Below are 22874 nucleotides of genomic sequence, written 5' to 3'. Positions count from 1 at the left end.
TCCCTCCCTCCTCTATCCATACCCACCCCCATGTTCTTTGAGGAAGTAATTTCGGGCAACATCTGGCTGAGTTTATGAGATCTGGAGAGAATTGGTAGAGCATGAAAACTGGGAAAAATTTCAAGAGGCTATTGTTGAGACCGCCATTAGTGGCGGGGAAACTTTAATCTTGTGAAAATAGCCATTGTTGCACTTCATTTGACCACTAAACACTGTCAATGTCAATGTTATTGACATTATTTCGCATAAAACACACCTCATAGTTCCTGTAAAAGCAACATTTGTTAAAACATCAGGAAACACGCTGACCACTGCAAAACACTGTGGAACAAGTCAAGGGTGAATACCGTGACCCCACCACAAACATTCACAGCCATGGTGAAAGCAGCACTAAACCACCCACACACATATAGACAGATAAAAAAAAGCATATCTTTGTTCCAGTGGAGCAAGTAGAAAAATGGAAACAAAGATTTGTAAGGTTGGTTCAAAAAACCGCGCAAGGTTATGTAGTTGTCATGAACTCAAAAAACATTTTTATTTCCAAAGTCCTTATTCTTTTTTTTAAGATTGCAGATGCCAATGATAATTTTTAATCCCAATTTAAAAGTTCATTTTTACTTCTTTTATTATTCAGTTAAATTCTGCTTAGTAGCCACCAAAAAGTGAAAGATACACAAGTAAAATGTTCAATTTTTACATTTTGATGGCATAATAAAGGTTTGTGTCACTTAAGTTCTAAGGCCCAAATCAGATTGTCCTTGATTTTGACTTTCAGACCTTAAAATCTGTTTCTTGATTAATATTATGCACCACACCAGAGAAAAACACACAAACAAATAAAAATGTAACTTTTTAAAACATTTCTCAGTGGCACTCAAATTAAAATAATGTAACAAAAACACCAATAATAAAAAAATAACAATAAAACAAACATTTTTTGGTCATCTTCAACGAAGCAAACATGAGAATGTCCAACAAAACGTGGGTCAGTTAGTGGTTTACGTTTAGAACAGGGGTGGGCAAATCGGTCCTCGAGGGCTGCAGTGGCTCCTGGTCTTTGTTCCAACTGATTCAGCACAGACAGTTTAACCAATGAGGTTTTAGCAGAAACAAGAAGTACCTGACTGCCATCAACTGATTGCACTTGTAAGAAAGTAAATTGGTGAAAGGCTGTCCTCATGATGGGTATGAACAAAAACCCGCACCCATCGCGGCCCTTTGGAGAATAGTTTGCCCACCCCTGGTTTAGAAGATGAATGATTCCGATCCAGTCCAATATCAGAAGTATGTTTTTGTATACTTGGGTGTCTCCATTGGCACATGAGATAGAGAAGGTCTTGTTGGGTGTGAGTGTATGAGGTTTATGTTGAGATAGTTACAAATGTTCAATATTTTGAGCCAAAAGTAAGCACGTTTACTATTGTCCATACGTCCAGTGGTACCAGATGTTAATACTGTAGATGATTCCACTTGCTCTGGCTTGGCTACATTCTTATCAAATGTGGTGTATTAATTGTCAGTTGATTGAAAGCCAGAACATAGACCTGAAATTGGAGTTCTATCCACAATCCCCCACTCACCGTAACAAGTAGGAAATAAAGGCAGGAAGCCATGTTACACCAAGGCCATCGTTAATGACCGACATGCCTCCACATTAGAGTCTTGGCATTTGGTCAGTGAAGAAGAAGACAACATTTGGAGCTTAACAGAAGTGCTTATAAGTGGTGGGTTCTGAAATGCGCCTGATGTGGTGGGAAAGATGATGTGGGTGGGGGAAGCAGTTGTAGTCAGAATGCACCACTGGAGCTGCTAGATCTCCTGATACCTGGCTGCTCAGGCATCTGTTGACAGAAACAGGATGAAAACGCATTCATGTGAGAGGTCAAATACCAAGATAAGAAAACAACAAAAATAAAAGAAGATGAAGTGCCAAAATAAATAGTAGTATAACAATTCACCATATATAGCCAGTTATTGTAAAGAAAATACATAAACTTTTGAAATGTTATATAAATAAATTGCTTGATAGTGGACAAATAAAAGCTGAGCATGTCGTATCGGGTTTTCCTTTCCTTTCCTTTCCTTTATTTATTTATTTATTTATTTTTTTTTTTTTTAACCAGTTTGTTCCTAAATGTCTGGCACACCTCCGAAGCTCCTTATAAACATTCTAAATGCGTTTGCAGCATTCCAACAATCAAGTGCTCATTAACTGAAGAAAAAAAAGGGGGTGGGGGCTCAATTTGCTATGTTCAGACACCACATCAGTCATCAACAACACACTTCTTTTCCCTCAAGGCTGCTGAAAATACAAGAAACAATTACTGTACGTATCTCTATCATGATATGGATGCCTTATAGCCTCAGGCCCCCAAAATACAATTGATTTCATTATTGTTAGTCACTCATTTTAATATTGCTAACCAGGAATACAAATACCATGATTGAGGTAGAGGAGACATTAGATGATGACCAGAAAGATGAACCATGCGGAAAGGTTACAATCTGATTGACCATTGGATGACTATCGGTTACAGCTAGAAATAAATAAACAGGTACTGCAAATAATGAGGCAAATAATAAGCCATCATTGGTTCTGCTAAGTCATGTCTGTGTGTGCATGTGAATGTACAGTAAATGTGTATGTGTGAAAAACCGTAGCATGAGTTTGTCCAAGTTTGGTAGCCAGACTCAAATTTCTTTGCTGTCGTCTGTACTTAAGTTAATGATTTGAAGGTGGGGGGGCAACATAGAATCAACAAATATGGTTCCCGGCAGACCATAATAGAGAGCATGACCTGCCTGTTGATGTGCTGCGAGACTGTTCCTCTTTCTTCTCTGTCAACACCTCTCTACCACCACACGGCAGATGAATTCACAACACAAACTCCTGCCTGCATCCACAATTGTAATGAGAAAGCCAGTCCCGGGAATGCCGGCCACAGTGTGGCTATTCTTGAACATATATATATATATATACACACATGTATATACATGTATATACAGGATATATGTGTGTGCGTGTGTGTGTACATGAATTATAGATGTAAACGAAAATTCGGTGCTGTAAACAAAAATAGCTAAAAATACATTATCGGTTGTCGGTTAAAATGTTTTGAAGACCGAAGGTTTACCACCAAACTAGTGTGAAAAACCTTAGACCTCTTTGTGAAGACTTAATCAAAACATGGCGAGAAGCAACACACTGGCTGACGCTGTCTTGCAAACACTCCTGGCTCACAATCAACATGTCCGCGGTCTGTAAGTACAAGAAATATGTTCGAATAGCGGTCCTTAAAATATGTTCTGCTGAAGTGTCTTGAAATTTTTCCACCTCAGGTTTAATCAGCCTGTTGAGCAACAAACAATAATATGTGTATAAGATACTCAAAGAAACTAGAAAAAAGAAGTTGCTCCCATCATACCGACTGCTTCTGTGGCGGAGACTTTCGAGAGGTTTCCTCGGGATAGTGCCAAAGCAAATGGTATTAAGTTAAAAATAACTTTTAAAAAATTATATATGTCTTGAAAATAAAATAAAAAATGAATTATATACATGTTCTGTATCTTATTCGGCCTTTCCGTTTTCGTTTTGTGACCAAGTGTTTTCAATATTTGGTTTTCGGTTTTGGCCAAGCATTTTGAAAGCAGCCGAAATAATCTGTTACATATACTGCATACATATTGACTCAAACTGAAGTAAAAAGCTATGCAAAGCATACAGTGTGAGACTACGCTTTATAAAAATTGTTGTTATGTTACAAACTGCAACACGATGGGTGTCACAATAGGGCTTTGTAAACTCAAATATTTGTATAAAGCAAATTTGAAAGGTCACATTCCCATTCCATTTCTGCTGCACCGCTATCCTCACGAGGTTTGCGGGGGTACTGGCGCTATCCCAACTACTGTAACTATAGGCAGTAGGCAGGATACACCCTGAATCCAAATAACATTGTTTTTGTTATTGCAAGGGCACAACCAGGGATTTACCAAGCAAAAGTTTGAACCAAGTACTGTAATTAATGTATCCATGGGGACATGTTCACTTGCTGCAACCTAAGATATCTAATAAGATCCAGTTTAAGAGCTGCAGCGTATAATTGTCTTTCCAAAAATTGTCTGTCTTGACAAAGTGGCAATTATTTAACAATATAGTTATTATAGTAGCTGATGTTTTTAGTGGTGTACAAATGAACTTCAGAACACTGAGAGGCATTTAACTTTTTTGATCACCTTTAGTAGTTCACTGAAAGATATGATAAATTCATTTCATATGACGATCTACGGTATATTTAAAACAACCCAATGCAAAAGCAGTTGTGGCCAGGATGAATAACTGAGAAAATTAATAGTTGGATAGAATATGAACAAAATGAATGAGTAAAATAAATATTAATGACACTCTTTATTGTAATCCTAAAGGGGGAAACGTTAACTCTTAAACTGATAAGTGACAGGAAAAGAACTTAGGGAAGGGTGAGAGAAAAAAGAATCACAAGCAAGGAGACTGTTGAAAATAGAACAAGGATGGCTGTGCTCTAAAAAAGCTAGGTTCAAACTGCAGGTCTTAATTCACATTTCCGATTTTTTTGTCATATATGTTTATTTGGCGTGCCCGTTCAGACAGCTTTTGTCCACTGAGCCCTTTCAAGTATTACGCATGCGCACTAATTCGCAGTCCGACACACACTGAGCAAACTAACCCGCATGCACAGAAGCATCAAAACAAAATACTGTACACATGCTGGCTGTACAGTATGTCATTCCAGGGTGATCATATTTTGATTTCCAAAAAGAGGACACAAATAACAGACATTAAGAACCCCGGTTTAGTCTTATATTCAAAATTTATATGGATTGATAGAACGCATGCACAGTGCGTGCGTGCATGATACACACATGTAAGGCTTATATGTGTCAGTTTGCCCTGACTCAGGCATGTAAACGATATTGAAATATTGCTTATTTGGCGCACAGCCACACAGCCACAGCCAACTTAGCACAATGTCACTTACAGCTACAAATCAAGTCAGAAACCTTGGCGTAATTATTGACTCAGACCTAAAATTTGATAGCCATCTAAAGTCCGTCACTAAATCCGCTTATTACCACCTAAAAAATATAACCAGAATTAAGGGGCTTCTGACTCAACAAGACATGGAAAAACTTATGCATGCATTCGTTTTCAGCAGATTGGACTACTGCAACGGTATATTTACAGGTCTTGATAAAAAATCAGTCAGGAAGCTGCAGCTAGTACAGAATGCTGCAGCCAGAGTCCTCACAAATACAAGGAAGCTGGACCACATTACACCGGTTTTGAAATCGCTATACTGGCTTCCAGTGAGTCAAAGGATAGACTATAAAATACTACTGCTCGTCTACAAAACACTTAATGGCCTTGGACCAAAATACATGCTTGACTTGTTAGATTCCTATGAGACATCTAGACCCCTAAGGTCGTCTGGAACGGGTCTTCTGCATGTTCCAAGAACAAGAACCAAGCAGGGTGAGGCAGCATTTAGTTTTTATGCTCCTCACCTCTGGAACAAGTTACCCGAACGTCTGAAGTATGCTCAAACTGTTAGCTCCTTTAAATCAGGGCTAAAAACGCTTTTGTTTAGCACTGCATATCCATAACTGTCTATATATTTCAATCTACCTGCCTTCTATTCCTCTTGTGCTTATCTCCATTGCTGATTTCAATCATTATTAGTAGTAGTAGTTTTTGCTTTATTTCTATTTTTGTTTTATTTTTATTTATTTATTTTTATTCTGTGATTAAATGCGATCTTTTGTCTTGGTTTTTACGTTGTGTTGATTTAAATGTGATTTTTATGGTTTTCATGTGATGTAAAGCACTTTGAATTGCCTTGTGTAAATTTGCCTTGCCTTGCCTTGCCACAGAAAGAAAACCGAGCATTATCAGGCTTTTCCTTTTCTTCATTTATTATTATTATTTTTTCTATGACTGGGATCAAGCCCGCCTCCTGCGTGAAAGCCAAGTTCAAGCTACGTTCTAACACTAATGTACACTTATCGCTGCTGTCCTGCCTGCCGCTCTAGCTCATAGCTGACGTAATTACAGCATGAATTCTGATTTGGGAGACTTGATAGTTCAAACCGCCACCAAATTCTGGAAAAATGTGCCCCAGATCGGATTTAAACCACATACGAAAGTGACCCAGATCGGATTTGAAATGGTCCACTTCTATGCGGCTTATGTCCCGTTCAGACCGTAAACTTAATGCCTCTCTCGAGTAGGAAAAACACGAAAAATCGGATTTGTGCTTTAAGACCTGCGATCTGAACCTAGCTGTCTTTTTCCTTTTAGATGAGGTCATATCTACACACACTTACGCACGCACACACATGAGCAAGCAGCTACAGGGCATATTCCTCCTGCAACTGCCACCCCCCCCCCCCCCAAACCACAGACATCTTGCTTTGTCTCACAGAAAACTGATAATGCAATATCAGTGAAACAAAAGAACAATTTCACCTTTGTTATCCTCATATGAAAACAAAAGATAATTGTATATCAGGTTATGGTAAATGTTGGAGATAATTTATACTGTACAGGGCACTTTATCTACACCAGTAGGCTACAGTGCCTTAATAGTTTTACTCACATTCAGTCGTTCATTGCACACTTTCACCTGTTGCTGCCAGGTAAGACTGATACCATGCCCAGTGGGAGCAATTTAAGGTGTAATGTCTTTCCCAAGGAAACTGACAGTGGGCAGTTGAAGTCGGGATCAAACCGCTAGCTCTTCAGTCATTGTATGACCCAATGAAACAACTGCATTTCGGCTGCCGTATTATAATCAAATACTTTACTTTGCATATTGTAAAATAAATTAAAGTAAAGTAAGTAGAGTAAGTAAGTAAAAATAAATGTATTGCTCTAACATGAAAAGTGGCATGGACAAGTATTCGCTTCTTCAAATTCTTTTTTGTTGTTAACGATGATCAAATAAATGCAACGATCAGACAAAGGTAACCCAAGAAAATGTAGATGATTTAAATCATTAAGGAATAAAACTAATGTACTAGGCCCTATGTGAGGTTAAAAAAAAAAAAAAAAAAAAGAAAAGAAAAAGTTCCCTCCCTAAACTATAACTGTTACGGAATCTTTGACAACGTTTGACACATCTGTTCTTGTAGATATACAGTATATATAGATATATAGTATATATAAAAAAAAAATCGTTGTCTCGCCCACACGGGCGGTATGGTCTCTCCTCTTAAGCTCGGGTCCTCTACCAGAGGCCTGGGAGCTTGAGGGTTCTGCGCAGGATCTTAGCCGTCCCTAGGATTGTGCTCTTCTGAACAAAGACGTCGGTCGTTGTTCCTGGTATCTATTGGAGCCATGCACCCAGCTTGGGGGTTACTGCCCCTAGTGTCCCGATCACTACTGGCACCACTCTTGCCTTCACTCCCCACATTTTCTCCAACTCTTCCTTCAACCCTTGGTATTTCTCCAGTTTTTCATGTTCTTTTTTCCTGATGATGCTATCGCTCGGGATTGCTACATCTATCACTACTGCTGTCAAAACATATATATACACTCACCGGCCACTTTATTACACCTGTCCAACTGCTCGTTAACACTTAATTTCTAATCAGCCAATCACATGGCGGCAACTCAGTGCATTTAGGCATGTAGACATGGTTTAAGACAATCTCCTGCAGTTCAAACCGAGCATCAGTATGGGGAAGAAAGGTGATTTGAGTGATTTTGAACGTGGCATGGTTGTTGGTGCCAGAAGGGCTGGTCTGAGTATTTCAGAAACTGCTGATCTACTGGGATTTTCACGCACAACCATCTCTAGGGTTTACAGAGAATGGTCCGAAAAAGAAAAAATATCCAGTGAGCGGCAGTTCTGTGGGCGGAAATGCCTTTTTGATGCCAGAGGTCAGAGGAGAATGGCCAGACTGGTTCGAGCTGATAGAAAGGCAACAATGACTCAAATAACCACGCGTTACAACCAAGGTAGGCAGAAGAGCATCTCTGAACGCACAGTACATCGAACTTTGAGGCAGATGGGCCACAGCAGCAGAAGACCACGCCGGGTGCCACTCCTTTCAGCTAAGAACAGGAAATTGAGGCTACAATTTGAACAAGCTCATTGAAATGGGACAATAGAAGATTGGAAAAACATTGCCTGGTCTGATGAGTCTCGATTTCTGCTGCGACATTCGGATGGAAGGGTCAGAATTTTGGCGTCAACAACATGAAACCATGGATCCATCCTGCCTTGTATCAACGGTTCAGGCTGGTGGTGGTGTAACACTAGAAGTACCCAAAATGGGACACCCTGGGATCATCCCCAAGGGTGTCCAAAATGGGACACCCCGGTATCCGCCCCCAAGTCGAGCCTAGCCTTTGTTTTGTAAATGGGGCCATTACTTATGCACCGCCGGCCGCATCCCATTTCTATTTTTCTTCCCCCACCCCTTGCCCTTCAAACGGAGCAATAAGGGGTAGGGCTTGAAACATCAGCCTTACGAATTGGGACACCTCTTTACACTCACGTACGTCATAAGTCCGTTCGGCCACTTGTTACGTAACCACTTCTACTTCTAGTTGTAATGGTGTGGGGAATATTTTCTTGGCACTCTTTGGGCCCCTTGGTACCAATTGAGCATCGTCGGAACGCCACAGCCCACCTGAGTATTGTTGCTGACCATGTCCATCCCTTTATGACCACAATGTACCCAACTTCAGATGGCTACTTTCAGCGGTTCACTTTCAGCAGTTCACTGTACTCAAATGGCCTCCACAGTCACCAGATCTCAATCTTTGGGATGTGGTGAAACGGGAGATTCGCATCATGGATGTGCAGCCGACAAATCTGCACCAACTGTGTGATGCCATTGTGTCAATATGGACCAAACTCTCTGAGGAATGCTTCCAGCACCTTGTTGAATCTATGCCACGAAGAATTGAGGCAGTTCTGAAGGCAAAAGGGGGTCCAACCCGTTACGAGCCTGGTGTACCTAATGAAGTGGCCGGTTTGTTGTGTATATATATTATATGTATATGTATATGTGTATATATATATATATATATATATATATATACTAGTCCTTCTAAAAAAAACTTGCATATTGTGATAAAGTTCATTATTTTCTGTAATGTCCATAAACATTAGACTTTCATATATTTTAGATTCATTACACACAACTGAAGTAGTTCAAGCCTTTTATTGTTTTAATATTGATGATTTTGGCAAAAAAGTCAAGAAGAACCAAAAACCCCTATCTAAAAAAAAAAAAAGAGCATATTTCATCCGACCAATACAAAAAAGTGTTTTTTAATACAAAAAAAGTCAACCTTCAATTAATTATATCAGCTATGCACTCAATACTTGGTCGGGAATCCTTTAGCAGAAATGACTGCTTCAATGCGGCGTGTCATGGAGGCAATCAGCCTGTGGCACTGCTTAGGTGTTATGGAGGCCCAGGATGCTTTGATAGCGGCCTTAACCTCATCCACAGTGTTGGGTCTGGTGTCTCTCAACTTATTCTTCACAATATCCCACAGATTCTCTATGGGGTTCAGGTCAGGAGAGTTGGCAGGCCAATTGAGCACAGTAATGCCATGGTCAGTAAACCATTTACCAGTGGATTTGGCACTGTGAGCAGGTGCCAGGTCGTGCTGAAAAATGACATCGTCATCTCTATAAAGCTTTTCAGCAGATGGAAGCATGAAGTGCTCCAAAATCTCCTGATTGCTAGCTGCATTGACACTGCCCTTGATAAAACACAGTAGACAAACACGAGCAGCTGACATGGCACTCCAGACCATCACTGACTGTGGGTACTTGACACTAGACTTCAGGCATTTTGGCATTTCATTCTCCCCAGTCGTCCTCCAAACTCTGGCACCTTGATTTCTGGATGACATGCAAAATTTGCTTTCATCTGAAAAGACTACTTTGGACCACTGAGCAACAGTCATGTGCTGCTTCTTTGTAGCCCAGATCAGGCGCTTCTGTCATTTCCAGCACACACCTGTGCACGGTGGCTCTAGATGTTTCTACTCCAGACTCAGTCCACTGTTTCTGCAGGTCCCCAAGGTCTGGAATCGGCCCTTCTCCACGATCTTTCTCAGGGTGCAGTCTCCTCTTCTGATTGTGCAGTGTTTCCTGCCACACCTTTTCCTTCCCACAGACTTCCCACTGAGGTGCCTTGATACAGCACTCTGGGAACAGCCTATCCAATCAGAAATGTCTTTCTCTGCCTTAGCCTCTTGCTTGAAGGAGTCAATGATGGCCTTCTGGACAGCAGTCAGGTTGGCAGTCTTGCCCATGATTGCGGTTTTGAGTAATGAACCAGGCTGGGAGTTTTTTTTTTAAAGCCTCAGGAATCTTTCGCAGGGGTTTTGAGTTAATTCGTTGATTCAGATGATTAGGTTAATAGCTTCTTCAGAGTACCTTTTCATGATACGCAAAGTTTTTTGAGATAGGGATTTTTGGTTTTTCTTGACTTTTTTGCCAATATCATCAATATTAAAACAATAAAAGGCTTGAACTACTTCAGTTGTGTGCAATGAATCTAAAATATATGAAAGTCTAATGTTTCTCAGTATATTTCAGAAAATAATGAACTTTATCACAATATGCAAATTTTTTGAGAAGGACTAATATATGTATGTATATGTGTGTGTATATATATATATATAAGCTTTGGTAGTAATATCTTCATTTATTTTGCTTGCAATGAAAAAAACACAAAATGATTTAATTTTCCTCCCCCATTCTCTCATCATTTTACACAAAACTCCAGAAATGGGCCGGACAAAAGATTTGGCACACTTTGAAAAATCATGTGATGCTTCTCTAATTTGTGCAATTAACAGCACCTCTTACTTGCCTGTGGCACATAACAGGTGGTGGCAATAACTAAATCACACTTAGAGCCAGTTAAAATGGACTAAAGTTGACTCAACCTTTGCCCAGTGTGACTTGAGAAGCAAAATTTTGAGGAAGCATGGACATTCTCAAGGCTAGTATATATTGTATGTATACAGTGCCTTGCAAAAGTATTCGGCCCCCTTAAACCTTGCAACCTTTCGCCACATTTCAGGCTTCAAACATAAAGATATACAATTTTAATTTTTTGTCAAGAATCAACAACAAGTGGGACACAATCGTGAAGTGGAACAAAATTTATTGGATAATTTAAACTTTTTTAACAAATAAAAAACTGAAAAGTGGGGCGTGCAATATTATTCGGCCCCCTTGCGTTAATACTTTGTAGCGCCACCTTTTGCTCCAATTACAGCTGCAAGTCGCTTGGGGTATGTTTCTATCAGTTTTGCACATCGAGAGACTGACATTCTTGCCCATTCTTTCTTGCAAAACAGCTCGAGCTCAGTGAGGTTGGATGGAGAGTGTTTGTGAACAGCAGTCTTCAGCTCTTTCCACAGATTCTCGATTGGATTCAGGTCTGGACTTTGACTTGGCCATTCTAACACCTGGATACATTTATTTTTGAACCATTCCATTGTAGATTTGGCTTTATGTTTTGGATCATTGTCCTGTTGGAAGATGAATCTCCGTCCCAGTCTCAGGTCTTGTGCAGATACCAACAGGTTTTCTTCCAGAATGTTCCTGTATTTGGCTGCATCCATCTTCCCGTCAATTTTAACCATCTTCCCTGTCCCTGCTGAAGAAAAGCAGGCCCAAACCATGATGCTGCCACCACCATGTTTGACAGTGGGGATGGTGTGTTCAGGGTGATGAGCTGTGTTGCTTTTACGCCAAACATATCGTTTTGCATTGTGGCCAAAAAGTTCAATTTTGGTTTCATCTGACCAGAGCACCTTCTTCCACATGTTTGGTGTGTCTCCCAGGTGGCTTGTGGCAAACTTTAAACAAGACTTTTATGGATATCTTTGAGAAATGGCTTTCTTCTTGCCACTCTTCCATAAAGGCCAGATTTGTGCAGTGTACGACTGATTGTTGTCCTATGGACAGACTCTCCCATCTCAGCTGTAGATCTCTGCAGTTCATCCAGAGTGATCATGGGCCTCTTGGCTGCATCTCTGATCAGTTTTCTCCTTGTTTGAGAAGAAAGTTTGGAAGGACGGCCGGGTCTTGGTAGATCTGCAGTGGTCTGAGGCTCCTTCCATTTCAATATGATGGCTTGCACAGTGCTCCTTGAGATGTTTAAAGCTTGGGAAATCTTTTTGTATCCAAATCCGGCTTTAAACTTCTCCACAACAGTATCTCGGACCTGCCTGGTGTGTTCCTTGGTTTTCATAATGCTCTCTGCACTTTAAACAGAACCCTGAGACTATCACAGAGCAGGTGCATTTATACGCAGACTTGATTACACACAGGTGGATTCTATTTATCATCATCGGTCATTTAGGACAACACTGGATCATTCAGAGATCCTCACTGAACTTCTGGAGTGAGTTTGCTGCACTGAAAGTAAAGGGGCCGAATAATATTGCACGCCCCACTTTTCAGTTTTTTATTTGTTAAAAAAGTTTAAATAATCCAATAAATGTTGTTCCACTTCACGATTGTGTCCCACTTGTTGTTGATTCTTGACAAAAAAATTTAATTTAATATCTTTATGTTTGAAGTCTGAAATGTGGCGAAAGGTTGCAAGATTCAAGGGGGCCGAATACTTTTGCAAGGCACTGTATGTATATATATATATATATATATATATTAGGGCTGTCAAACGATTAAAATTTTTAATCGAGTTAATTACAGCTTAAAAATTAATTAATCGTAATTAATCGCAATTAATCGCAATTCAAACCATCTATAAAATATGCCATATTTTTCTGTAAATTATTGTTGGAATGGAAAGATAAGTCAAGATGGATATATACATTCAACATACGGTACATAAGGACTGTATTTGTTTATTATAACAATAAATCAACAAGATGGCATTAACATTATTAACATTCTGTTAAAGTGATCCATGGATAGGAAGACTTGTAGTTCTTAAAAGATGAATATTAGTACAAGTTATAGAAATGTTATATTAAAACGCCTCTTAATGTTTTCGTTTTAATAAAATTTGTAAAATTTTCAATCAAAAAATAAACTAGTAGCCCTATTCTGTCCTCAATGTGCGTGAATACACAAATTGACAGCGAACATAAGTTCCAAAAAGAAATCAGACGGTGTGGCAAAGTTGCATGGGCTTTACTGAAGTCATCTCTTTTTGACAGGAGCACGTTTCTTGTATTTTTGTAAAACTGAAAATAACAAGGCAATGTGTCAATAACTTGCATAAATCACAAAATAACATAAAATGTACACACACGTGTCCATTTGAGCAGTAGCACTAGCCAATTAGCTCACAAGCATCTAACAATGTAACTGCATTTCACCATATATGTGAACAAATTCAAATACACGTCATCAATAACTATCTAATGCTCATGAATATAAACAAAGGAGGAATATAACTCACAAGCGATGCATGTATTAGACACAAACAGTGTGATGGGGCTATGAGAACTGCCACTGAATACTGGATGCGGACGTTAGCTGGTCTGAATAGCACTGTCTGTTAGTGTGAGTTCGCGTCGACATATAATCACGTCAGAAAAGCGCGCCGAAACCCAAATAATCAGCTGCACTGAATCGCCAGCAGAGGGCGACATTACGCCACATAACATATGCAAGTCACACCCAAGCGCCAGCAGAGGGCGGAAAAACTCCATAAAACACAATTAACAAGTTGGCCTTTCACTGTACTGACATTTAAATCTGTCTGAGCGGGCCTAGTGCGTTAATTGCGTCAAATATTTTAACTTGATTAATTAAAAAAATTAATTAACGCCCGTTAACGCGATAATTTTGACAGCCCTAATATACTGGACTGTCTCAGGAAATTAGAATACACAATATTCTAATTTTTTGAGACAGTCCTGTGTATATATACAGGACTGTCTCAGGAAATTAGAATACACAATATTCTAATTTCCTGAGACAGTCAGGAAATTAGAATATTGTGTATTCTAATTTCCTGAGACAGTCCTGTATATATACACAGGACTGTCTCAAAAAATTAGAATATTGTTTATTCTAATTTCCTGAGACAGTCCAGTATATATAATTCATATGCATGAAGTCTGAGTTATGCTCCGGCGTTGTGGTGACGGCACAGCGACTACGGCGTCATTCGACATTCGATGGTTCTCCGGCCAGGTGACGCGTTGCTCTGTAATTCACCGCCAAGCCACTAGAGGGGTGTGGTGTTATGTTTGTACTGTTTTGGGGCATGCTTGTTGACTTCCTCTTTTCTAGTTTAACGGAGAAAAAAAATAAACAATGCAAGATGGAACGCTTGAATGTGGATCTTCAGCTCATCAACACTGAATAAATGCTGATCATACAAATGTTGAGGCGCAGGCGACGCAGAAGGTCTGTCCAACTTTTCATGCTGCATAGAGGGTTTTAGCCTCGGGTGAAAACCAACTAGCTTTAGGGGCTAGCTTCAAACTGGCGTCGAGCACTGCGTCCAGCGTTTTGTCCGACGTTTGCAAAGCCCTCCAGCCCAATTTGTTTGCCGTGTTCTACAACCAGCAAGTTGGAAGCGATAGCAGATTTCTGGCGTCTATGGAACTTCCCAAACTGCATTGGAAGCCTTGATGTTAACGTTATCATAAAAGCACCGAGGCACGCTCAGTCAGTGATGATGTATCGTGTATGAACTGTCTGTTGTTGAAAATGAAACAGCAAAACAACTCTTTTGATACCAAACCTGTGCTTTATTCTTCATATACTTGAAGTGTGACACGAAAATAAGTCACAGACTCACAGCAAACAGATGTACACATTAAATGATGAAGTGCACCAACCAAAAATACGACATAAAGTGATAAAAAGCTGGCAGTTTTTGGCCGACTGGGTCACCGCTTCGTGTGGCAACTCGATTCTGAACACACACGTCTCGGTGGTTCTTCCATTTTTTTATTCAATCGCTGACCTTTCCATTTGGCAATCTTAATGATGTCTTGACAAGACTTGCTCTTCGATGAGACTCCCGTCGGCTTGGTCCATTTTTACGTGTACAATGGCGGTGATTTCGAGCTGAACTGGAAACAACAGTCTGAGCGGACCAATCACAGTCCATTTCCGTCACGTCATTTACGTCGAGATGACGCTAGGGTTTGAAAATTCAATTGGACTGCGTCAGGCTACGGCGCAGGGTCGTAAATTGGGTTTTCCTTGAAGGCACAGGTCTGACGCGGAAGCATAACTCGACCTTAATTTAGCAATGATAATAATATTTCATTGCAAACTTGAATTGATTCGGATGACAGCTCCTGGAAAGAAACTGTCTTTCACTCTGTTTGTTCTGGCTGGTATGGCCCTCTCGCGCCTGCCAGAGGGCAACAGATTGAAGAGGTGGAAGCAGGGGAGTGTCTAGTCTTTTATGATGCTTCTTGCCCTGATGATCATTGGGTTGCATTATGACCTCTTATATCTAGTATCTCCAATCCATGTATCTCCATTTGCCGATAACGGCTTTGACCATGATGGTATGCTGTGGTCCAAACGCTTAGTAACCCATTTCACAGTGATAGACGCCGATTACTAGGGTTGTTCCGATCATGTTTTTTTGCTCCCGATCCGATCCCGATCGTTTTAGTTTGAGTATCTGCCGATCCCGATATTTCCCGATCCGATTGGGTTTTTTTTGCTCCTGATTCAACTCCAATCATCCCCAATAATTTTCCCCGATCATATACATTTTGGCAATGCATTAAGAAAAAAATGAATAAAACTCGGACAAATATATACATTCAACATACAGTACATAAGTATTGTATTTGTTTATTATGACAATAAATCCTCAAGATGGCATTTATATTATTAACATTCTTTCTGTGAGAGGGATCCACGGATAGAAAGACTTGTAATTCTTATAGGACAAATGTGACTTTGTATATTGTGACTAAATATTGCCATCTAGCGGATTTTTATGAGCTTTCAGTAAATGATAATTCAGCCATTTACTTTCGCCCAAATGCATGATGGGAAGTGCAACCGTGACTGTGCGTAATGGTACCAATTGATATATCTTCTCAGCATTGGGAAATAAAATAGGGTGTTAAGAAAAAGATCAACTACTACCTTTCTTCCCCACATTGCTTCCCACGATATTTCTGATCGTAGAGAGAGGGATTGTAAGGCTTTAGCCAATTAAAAAAAGGCTTCAAAGGGTGCCAAAATTCTCTCTACTCATTTCACGTTGCCTTTTAGTTCTATGTATATGTAATTTGGTGCCATTATTAGATTGAACGCGACAATGCGTGAGTGGGTAGTGCAGCGCATGCGTTAATTGCGTTAAATATATTAATGTTATTACCGCCGTTCACGCGATAAATTTGACAGCTCCACTTTCAGCCAAAACTAAAGACTCTGGATGAATGTAAGACATTTTGTCTGTAACGTTAAATACAATTACAAAACGATTTAATAAAAAAAAAAAAAATATATATATATATATATATACTGTATATATTAAAAAAGGCATGTCCGATATTTTTTTGCCGATTCCGATACTTTGAAAATGACGTGATCGGACCCTGTTTGTGTGTTGCTCTGTGTTGCTTCAGCTTTTTCTGATCTTTTGCCCACCTTCATTTTGTCAGACGGGTTCAATTAAAATGATTTTTGTTCAAACAGGTCTGGAGGTCATCAGACTTCAGTGTGCCGAGAGAAAATTAACTCAGCTTTCCCAAAAAATCTGATTAGCTAGAGTTAATTTAGAATGCAGGATTGTAACTGTTAAATTCCATGTTTACTCGGGTTATAACCTAAACAATACAGTGGGGGAACTATGCATAAAAAACAGAACATTTACGAAGGAGGGAATTACATTTTCACATAACACACCGAAAGACTACTAACATTATTATTGCTCTTAACAGAGAGAGACAGATAACCTAGAGTTCACATGTACACAAACCCACTGAAAAGTTTGGTTATTTCCCTGTCCATCATGGAGTCCAATCAGCCATTCCTATCTTCCACTCCCTGAGAAACCCTTATCCTTCTCCTCATTCCTGTGCTCTCAAGATTTTTGCTAGTACGTTTGAAACTAGTCTTTAAAGTGCGTACGACAGGATAAAAAAAAGGCCTAAATAGCATTATTATGTAAATTAGAATCATATTTTGAGACGATACGGCTATTTACAACCATTTAGCATAGCGCAGATGACGAGAAATTAGTCTTTTAATCTGCTGGTTAGCCACGCCTACCATTATAGGGCTCTAGCGTCCCCACCGGGTGGATGCCGTCAGCGGGAGAATGGGCTCTACGGTTTTATTATTCAGCCCATTGAGGGGAATTATTCAGAACGAAGAAAGCGCGACGTAAAGAGCAGCAAAATGTCATTGTTTCAGTCTCTCTACTCCAGTACTTTTACAGGATATTATTTTTATCCAAGTATGTTTCCCCAACAGCTAAATAAATGGCATGGTCATCTTGTGCTAAATGGAATATGAAATAATAAAAATGCATTTATTCAGGACGACATGGCTAAATTACTCCATTATGGTCAAAACTGTCGACTTCACCTTTACTGTCGCACCTCCCGAACGATATTTTATGCCAAGTCAGGCTTATGTCATTTCCCTTCCCAGGCTTCGGAGACAAACAAACCAAGAGGCGTGACAGCTAGCCGACATGCTAACCCAAACTGATTGATGTTTCAAAGTCTTCGAAGCAGAAAATCACACATAAATAGCCTGGATCATTTAAAAAGACGACTGGGTTATTGATTGCCGATCGGCAACCCGCCCGGCGGCGAACAAGTTAGAGCTCGCCGTCTGCTGAGGGCAGAGGGCTCGTTTGCGGGGAAGCAGCTGGACAATGACCGCCAGGCAAACCGGCCAACGTCGGAGGAGCGTGTAGCTGCCAAATGGTTAACACGAATATGGCAAAATAATGCTTTACTACACAGCGAAGTTGTAAACAGCGAGAGACTCATAGGAGGGCGGCTGCAGTTGTTATGCAGCTAACATGACAATATGTGTATAAGGAGAGCTTTTTAAATGCCCATCCATGATCAAATGTAAGTAGTCCTTTTTTTAAACAACGTTTGTAGTGTTTACTCAGTAATCGCTGTATTTGCGGCTATTTTTAACACAAAGTTGCAATTTCTGATCAGTTGGAAAATTTGACAGATCACCGGGCACATGAAGAGGGCAATAAGCCGAGTATAGTGCTCTCCCGGCGGGGGGATGTGCGACAAGCCGCTGGTCGTCGGCCGAGGGGACAAGGAGCATGTCAGCCACAAAATGCAAGCCACCTACATATTAAAATGATCCCAGTATTTGACGTAATACTAAACACGATGTTTACTCACTTCCTCGTAAGTCCCATGGTCCCACAGTAGTAGGGATTGTTTTAGCCAATATCAGCGGGTGAATGGGAACCTTTTGAAACCCCAAAAAAGCTCACACGCCTCTACATCCTACAGCAAGATTTTTCTGCAGCCGTTCGGCTGGCGTGATGCGAAAAATAAACAAATTAATCCGCAAAATCAGCTGAATCCTTAGTCCTTCTCATACAACAGTACGGCTGTATAGTGAAGAGGACTCCTTCTCCCGTACACGTCACAGCGCCCTCTTCCTCAATGCATGACCGAAGCCGGAAGTCTGTCATTTTCGTAGCGCGGGATTCAAAAAATTGAATAAATATATCGATCGCTTCCTCACCATTTCCATTTCATTCAGGAGCATAAAATACAGCGTGTATTATTAAATAAACATGCTTTTTCCTGTCACAGGCACTTTATTAATTCATTGACTGCCATTGGAAGCGATAGACGTTCAAAGCTTTTGACCTGGGAGGGTTGGCAGAAAATGAATGTGCCACCCTTCCAGTTCAAATGGATTGGTTTTCTACAAGTGACAAACTAATTTAAATACGCAGCAAAATGATTAAAACAGCCACACAATTTGACATCTATCATTCTCAACAGCACTGGAAGAGTTTATCAACATCAAAATGTAGAAAATGTTAACAAAATGGAGGCTTGATTGACAATTGTCATTATTCTACTTAAAACATTTTAGTTAATTACTATTAATTAGATTAATTAGCATCCATGCTATGTGAAGGTCAACAAATTCCTGTTATCACATGATGTTTTTGTTGCTTGGCATATGCTTGGTTGCCAGTTTGTTTGTATTTTTTATTTTTTTTTACCACTTCAAAGCAAATTATACATTACAAGTGCTGGAGGAGTCATAGACCAAACCAGCAAAATTATTTGCTACAGCAAATTTATAATTACACCATTACTACAAAAATCACTTATGTCACTCTGCACATACTGTATATAAAATGAAACACTAAATGATTAAAAAAACAACAACAAAAACAAACCCAATATCACAATTTTTTCATAAAAACCTCAAACATATTTGAAAAATGAGGGTTAGTCTGGGTCATCCAAGGAAGAGCATGCATCTCAGGAACAAAGGCCTCAAGACTTTACAATTGCTATTATTTCATTTCTCATTTTCACTACTCCCTTTTTTGCCTTCCTGACTTTTACAACTTCCTCCTAGATGGGGCTGCCGCTCTAACCCAAACAAAACTAAATTTTTTTTAGTTATTGGCCCTCATGGCATGTAATGGAGAATCAAGCTAATTATCCCTACAGCTGTTTTCACTTGCTTTTTATGTAAGCAATACCTGGCTGATCCAGAGAGCAACAGTGAGGCCCTTCTTAGCGCTCCAGGCCTCCAGGCTGGCTGAAATTAGAGTGCAAAATGCCAGATACCCCCCCCCCCCACCCCCATACTGGCCATATGTACCCCAGCACTCATCTCCGAGCATAAGTGTTCTAACTAAAGCCAAGCTGACACACATCCGTGACATCAAAATGCTGCTTTTGACCCCTTCATAAACTCCCCAAATTCCTCTTTTGATGTTTAAAAAAGTGACTGTTCAATCATTGAAACGAACTTGAATTAAAGTGCTCATTTTCTTCAACTTAGTCGCTATTATGTCCCTTATTAATGAAGGAGGTGAATGAGGATGTGGCTCAGACTAAATTGGAACCATCTCCTGCTGTCATAGAACTAGGAAGAAAGTGCAAACCCGGATGGGAAAAGAGGGTGGACATAGAAAAGTAAAAGCAGATAGTGGCATTTTTTGGATGGGTAGGAGGTGAAATGTGAAAGAAAGCAATCCCTTCAGCCTAATTACATAATTTCCTTCATCTGACCAAACATACAAAGGGAAAGCAAGCGTGAGTAAGCCTTCGATATGTCAGAGGGTGAGATGTTGACAGACAATGGCTACCATTAAGACAGTCAGGAAACGCACTTACAGTTTAATTTGAAATAATAACAATTAAAAAAAAGAACAAAAATTAAAAATAAAACTTTAAGATGGAAAGTATATCTGTTCAATTTGGATACCACTAGAGGGAGTCGACTTTTGATGCGAAAGCTACAAGGTTTTCAAAAAGAAGAGGCAGAGGTTCCCAGTCAAGTATTTCTACATCAATTCACAATCACACACAGTCAATACACAAGTATGCACTGTAATTTTACCTTTAACCTTTGGAGGCCTGTGTGGAATCGTAAGGAGCTTCATGGGTGTGTCACAGTACTAATGATACAGGTGGAACTTACTGTAGTAGTTCCTACTAAGATGGATTCTGTTTTATATATCATGTGCACATGACTGTGAATCTCTCTGAACTCGTATTCGCATCATGCAGTTCGACGTGTGAAGACAAAATGCATAGAAAACCAAGTGCGTATGCTAAACAGACACATGTAAAAAATCAAAAAGGTATAGGTACCAGACAGGAAAACAGAAAAAGTGTTATTGGTCGGATATATTCATTTATTGCTAAACTTACCCTGAGGCGGAAAATATAGAGTATAACGTTCATACAGGTCCTAAATACAGGTTTGTGCAACGGCAATAAAACGTGCTAAAAGGTGCATGGAATTCTATCTCTTCACTCCCAAATTCCTCTCTCTTCCTCCCCCACGGTGTCTCTTGATTTCTCTCTTACAAGTTCACCTTGGACTAGGCTCTCATTCACTCCTATAATCTTCTATTTCTAATCACAGGATTCCTTTCCTTGCTCATTCTTTTGTTGTGAACGCATACTAAAAGGTAGTCTTTGTCTTACTGAGAGAGGTGTCAATACAAGCTGAATCCGATTCAAAGACAATGTCATAAAGTGTCTCCAGGGCTGTACTGCATATTCTACCCATAGCATCTCTTTCACAATCACAACAGTGTAAACGATCACACACGTGAGGTGACGGGAACACAAGAACTTTACTCTTTGAATTTCATTTCTAGCTACAAGTGATATTTAGATAGGCTCCAGGATTTCACAGTTTCACTATACATAAAAGAACATGTTTTATTTGCTTTTCATTTATCATTTGAAGTCCCAAATCACAATTATTTACTGGGAAACAAAAACAAAACAAACAAACAAAAAAAATTGGCTTTGCTCCTATTTTTTATGAGTTCAGCTCAGAGACTTTTTCATGTTTCATAAAACTGACAGATTTAGACAGATTTGTGACCAGTATTTCAGGAAAAAAATGTTGTTCAGCAGATTTGCAACCATGACAATGGAAGTCCCCAATGCAACGAAAGAAGCAAAGTCAAGCAACACAACAAACATGAGGTTATTGAACATTGTGCAGAATTGGAACCTTGCACTTTTAATGATTCAAGCTGCAATGTCATACAGAGAATAACCTCATTGTTATAATTCACAGTGCAAGTCTAGAATTGAACAGTTGGCTCAAGCGAATTGCTAGACCATGATGGAAGATTTCAGAAGGAATGATGGTGGGCTGTCAGAAAACTAGGCCATTCCAATCCCACAGGGGTTGAAGATTAAAACCACATTCCAATCAAACAGTACAGTTCTAAGGGCCAGGGCACAGTTTGAAATGGTAAAATCTGATCTTGTTCCAGGTCGATGTCGTATGATAGTAGCTGTGTCCCATATTGAGATTGCGTGACAAACATCAAAGCAGCATTGTGCAACCTGCCAGGTATCAGGTATTTCATTGTTTATATAAAGAAAAATAAAACTAAAAAATCCATATTAAAGCCCAACTCGCATGAAATCAGTAAGACCTGTAAACCTTTGGTGATTTGTAATAATTGCAGAGGATGCCAAATATCTTAACCCAATGCAAATGGGCCATGTCTTTAATTTTTAAAATTACATACATTACTATAATTCGACAAGCACAGATGTCTGTCATATACTACTTCCGGGCTAATTTGCATCTCAGTGTTTCTTTTTCTCTATTTAGCTCTTGCACTCTTGCGATTGCGCACCTTTCTTTAACTGCCCTGAGTTATGGAGACTGCGAAAGCAGTCTTAACAGTCTTGACAGCAATTCTGGGGGAAATTATTATACGCCTCCATAACGGACTGGAGATGCTCCATAACAGCCCCATGGGACACCAGGCAGAGCTCTGTGAGCCACAAAGTCAGTCGCAAAAGCCCCAAAAAGACTCTCCTTAGATCTATGATCTAAAGCACTCCCGTTTACCTCCAGGCAAAGCTCTGCGGGCCACAGAGTCAGCAAAAAGAGACCCCAAAAGCCTCCCCACAGAGGCTGTGATTTCAATAAAATAGACAAATTTAAAAGTTTTACTGAGCATGTTCAAATGTGCTACAATTCACAAAGAGGTTGGGCGGTTATTGGCAAATTTCCCAGGGTACCCAGGGAACATTTGAACACATCACTTCACCACCATGTGACACTTCTGAAGAAGACTAAAGGAAGTGGTTGAAACTAGCAAAGCAGATTTAAAAAAAAAAAAAAAAAAAAAAAAATCACAAATGTCTTTACAAAAAA

The 22874-nt window shown here is 39.7% G+C and overlaps 1 protein-coding gene across 6 annotated transcripts in view; it reads right to left on the bottom strand.

Moving 5' to 3' along the window:
- LOC130907988 (ERC protein 2-like) overlaps positions 1–22874 on the bottom strand; it is a 244298-nt gene continuing 221424 nt past the window's right edge. For 3 of the 6 annotated variants that reach the window (XM_057823565.1, XM_057823618.1, XM_057823573.1), the window contains one exon: positions 3–1844. The gene's annotated coding sequence lies outside the window, so the exon portion shown is untranslated. Of the gene's footprint in view, positions 1845–22874 lie in introns of all 6 variants that reach the window. The other 3 variants (XM_057823634.1, XM_057823594.1, XM_057823611.1) reach the window with 2 other exon arrangements.

This window comes from Corythoichthys intestinalis, chromosome 2 (genome assembly GCF_030265065.1).
Source record: "Corythoichthys intestinalis isolate RoL2023-P3 chromosome 2, ASM3026506v1, whole genome shotgun sequence".
Taxonomy (NCBI): Eukaryota; Metazoa; Chordata; class Actinopteri; order Syngnathiformes; family Syngnathidae; genus Corythoichthys; species Corythoichthys intestinalis.
Note: the sequence above shows the minus strand (reverse complement) of the source record. Positions and strands in the feature narration are given on the sequence as shown.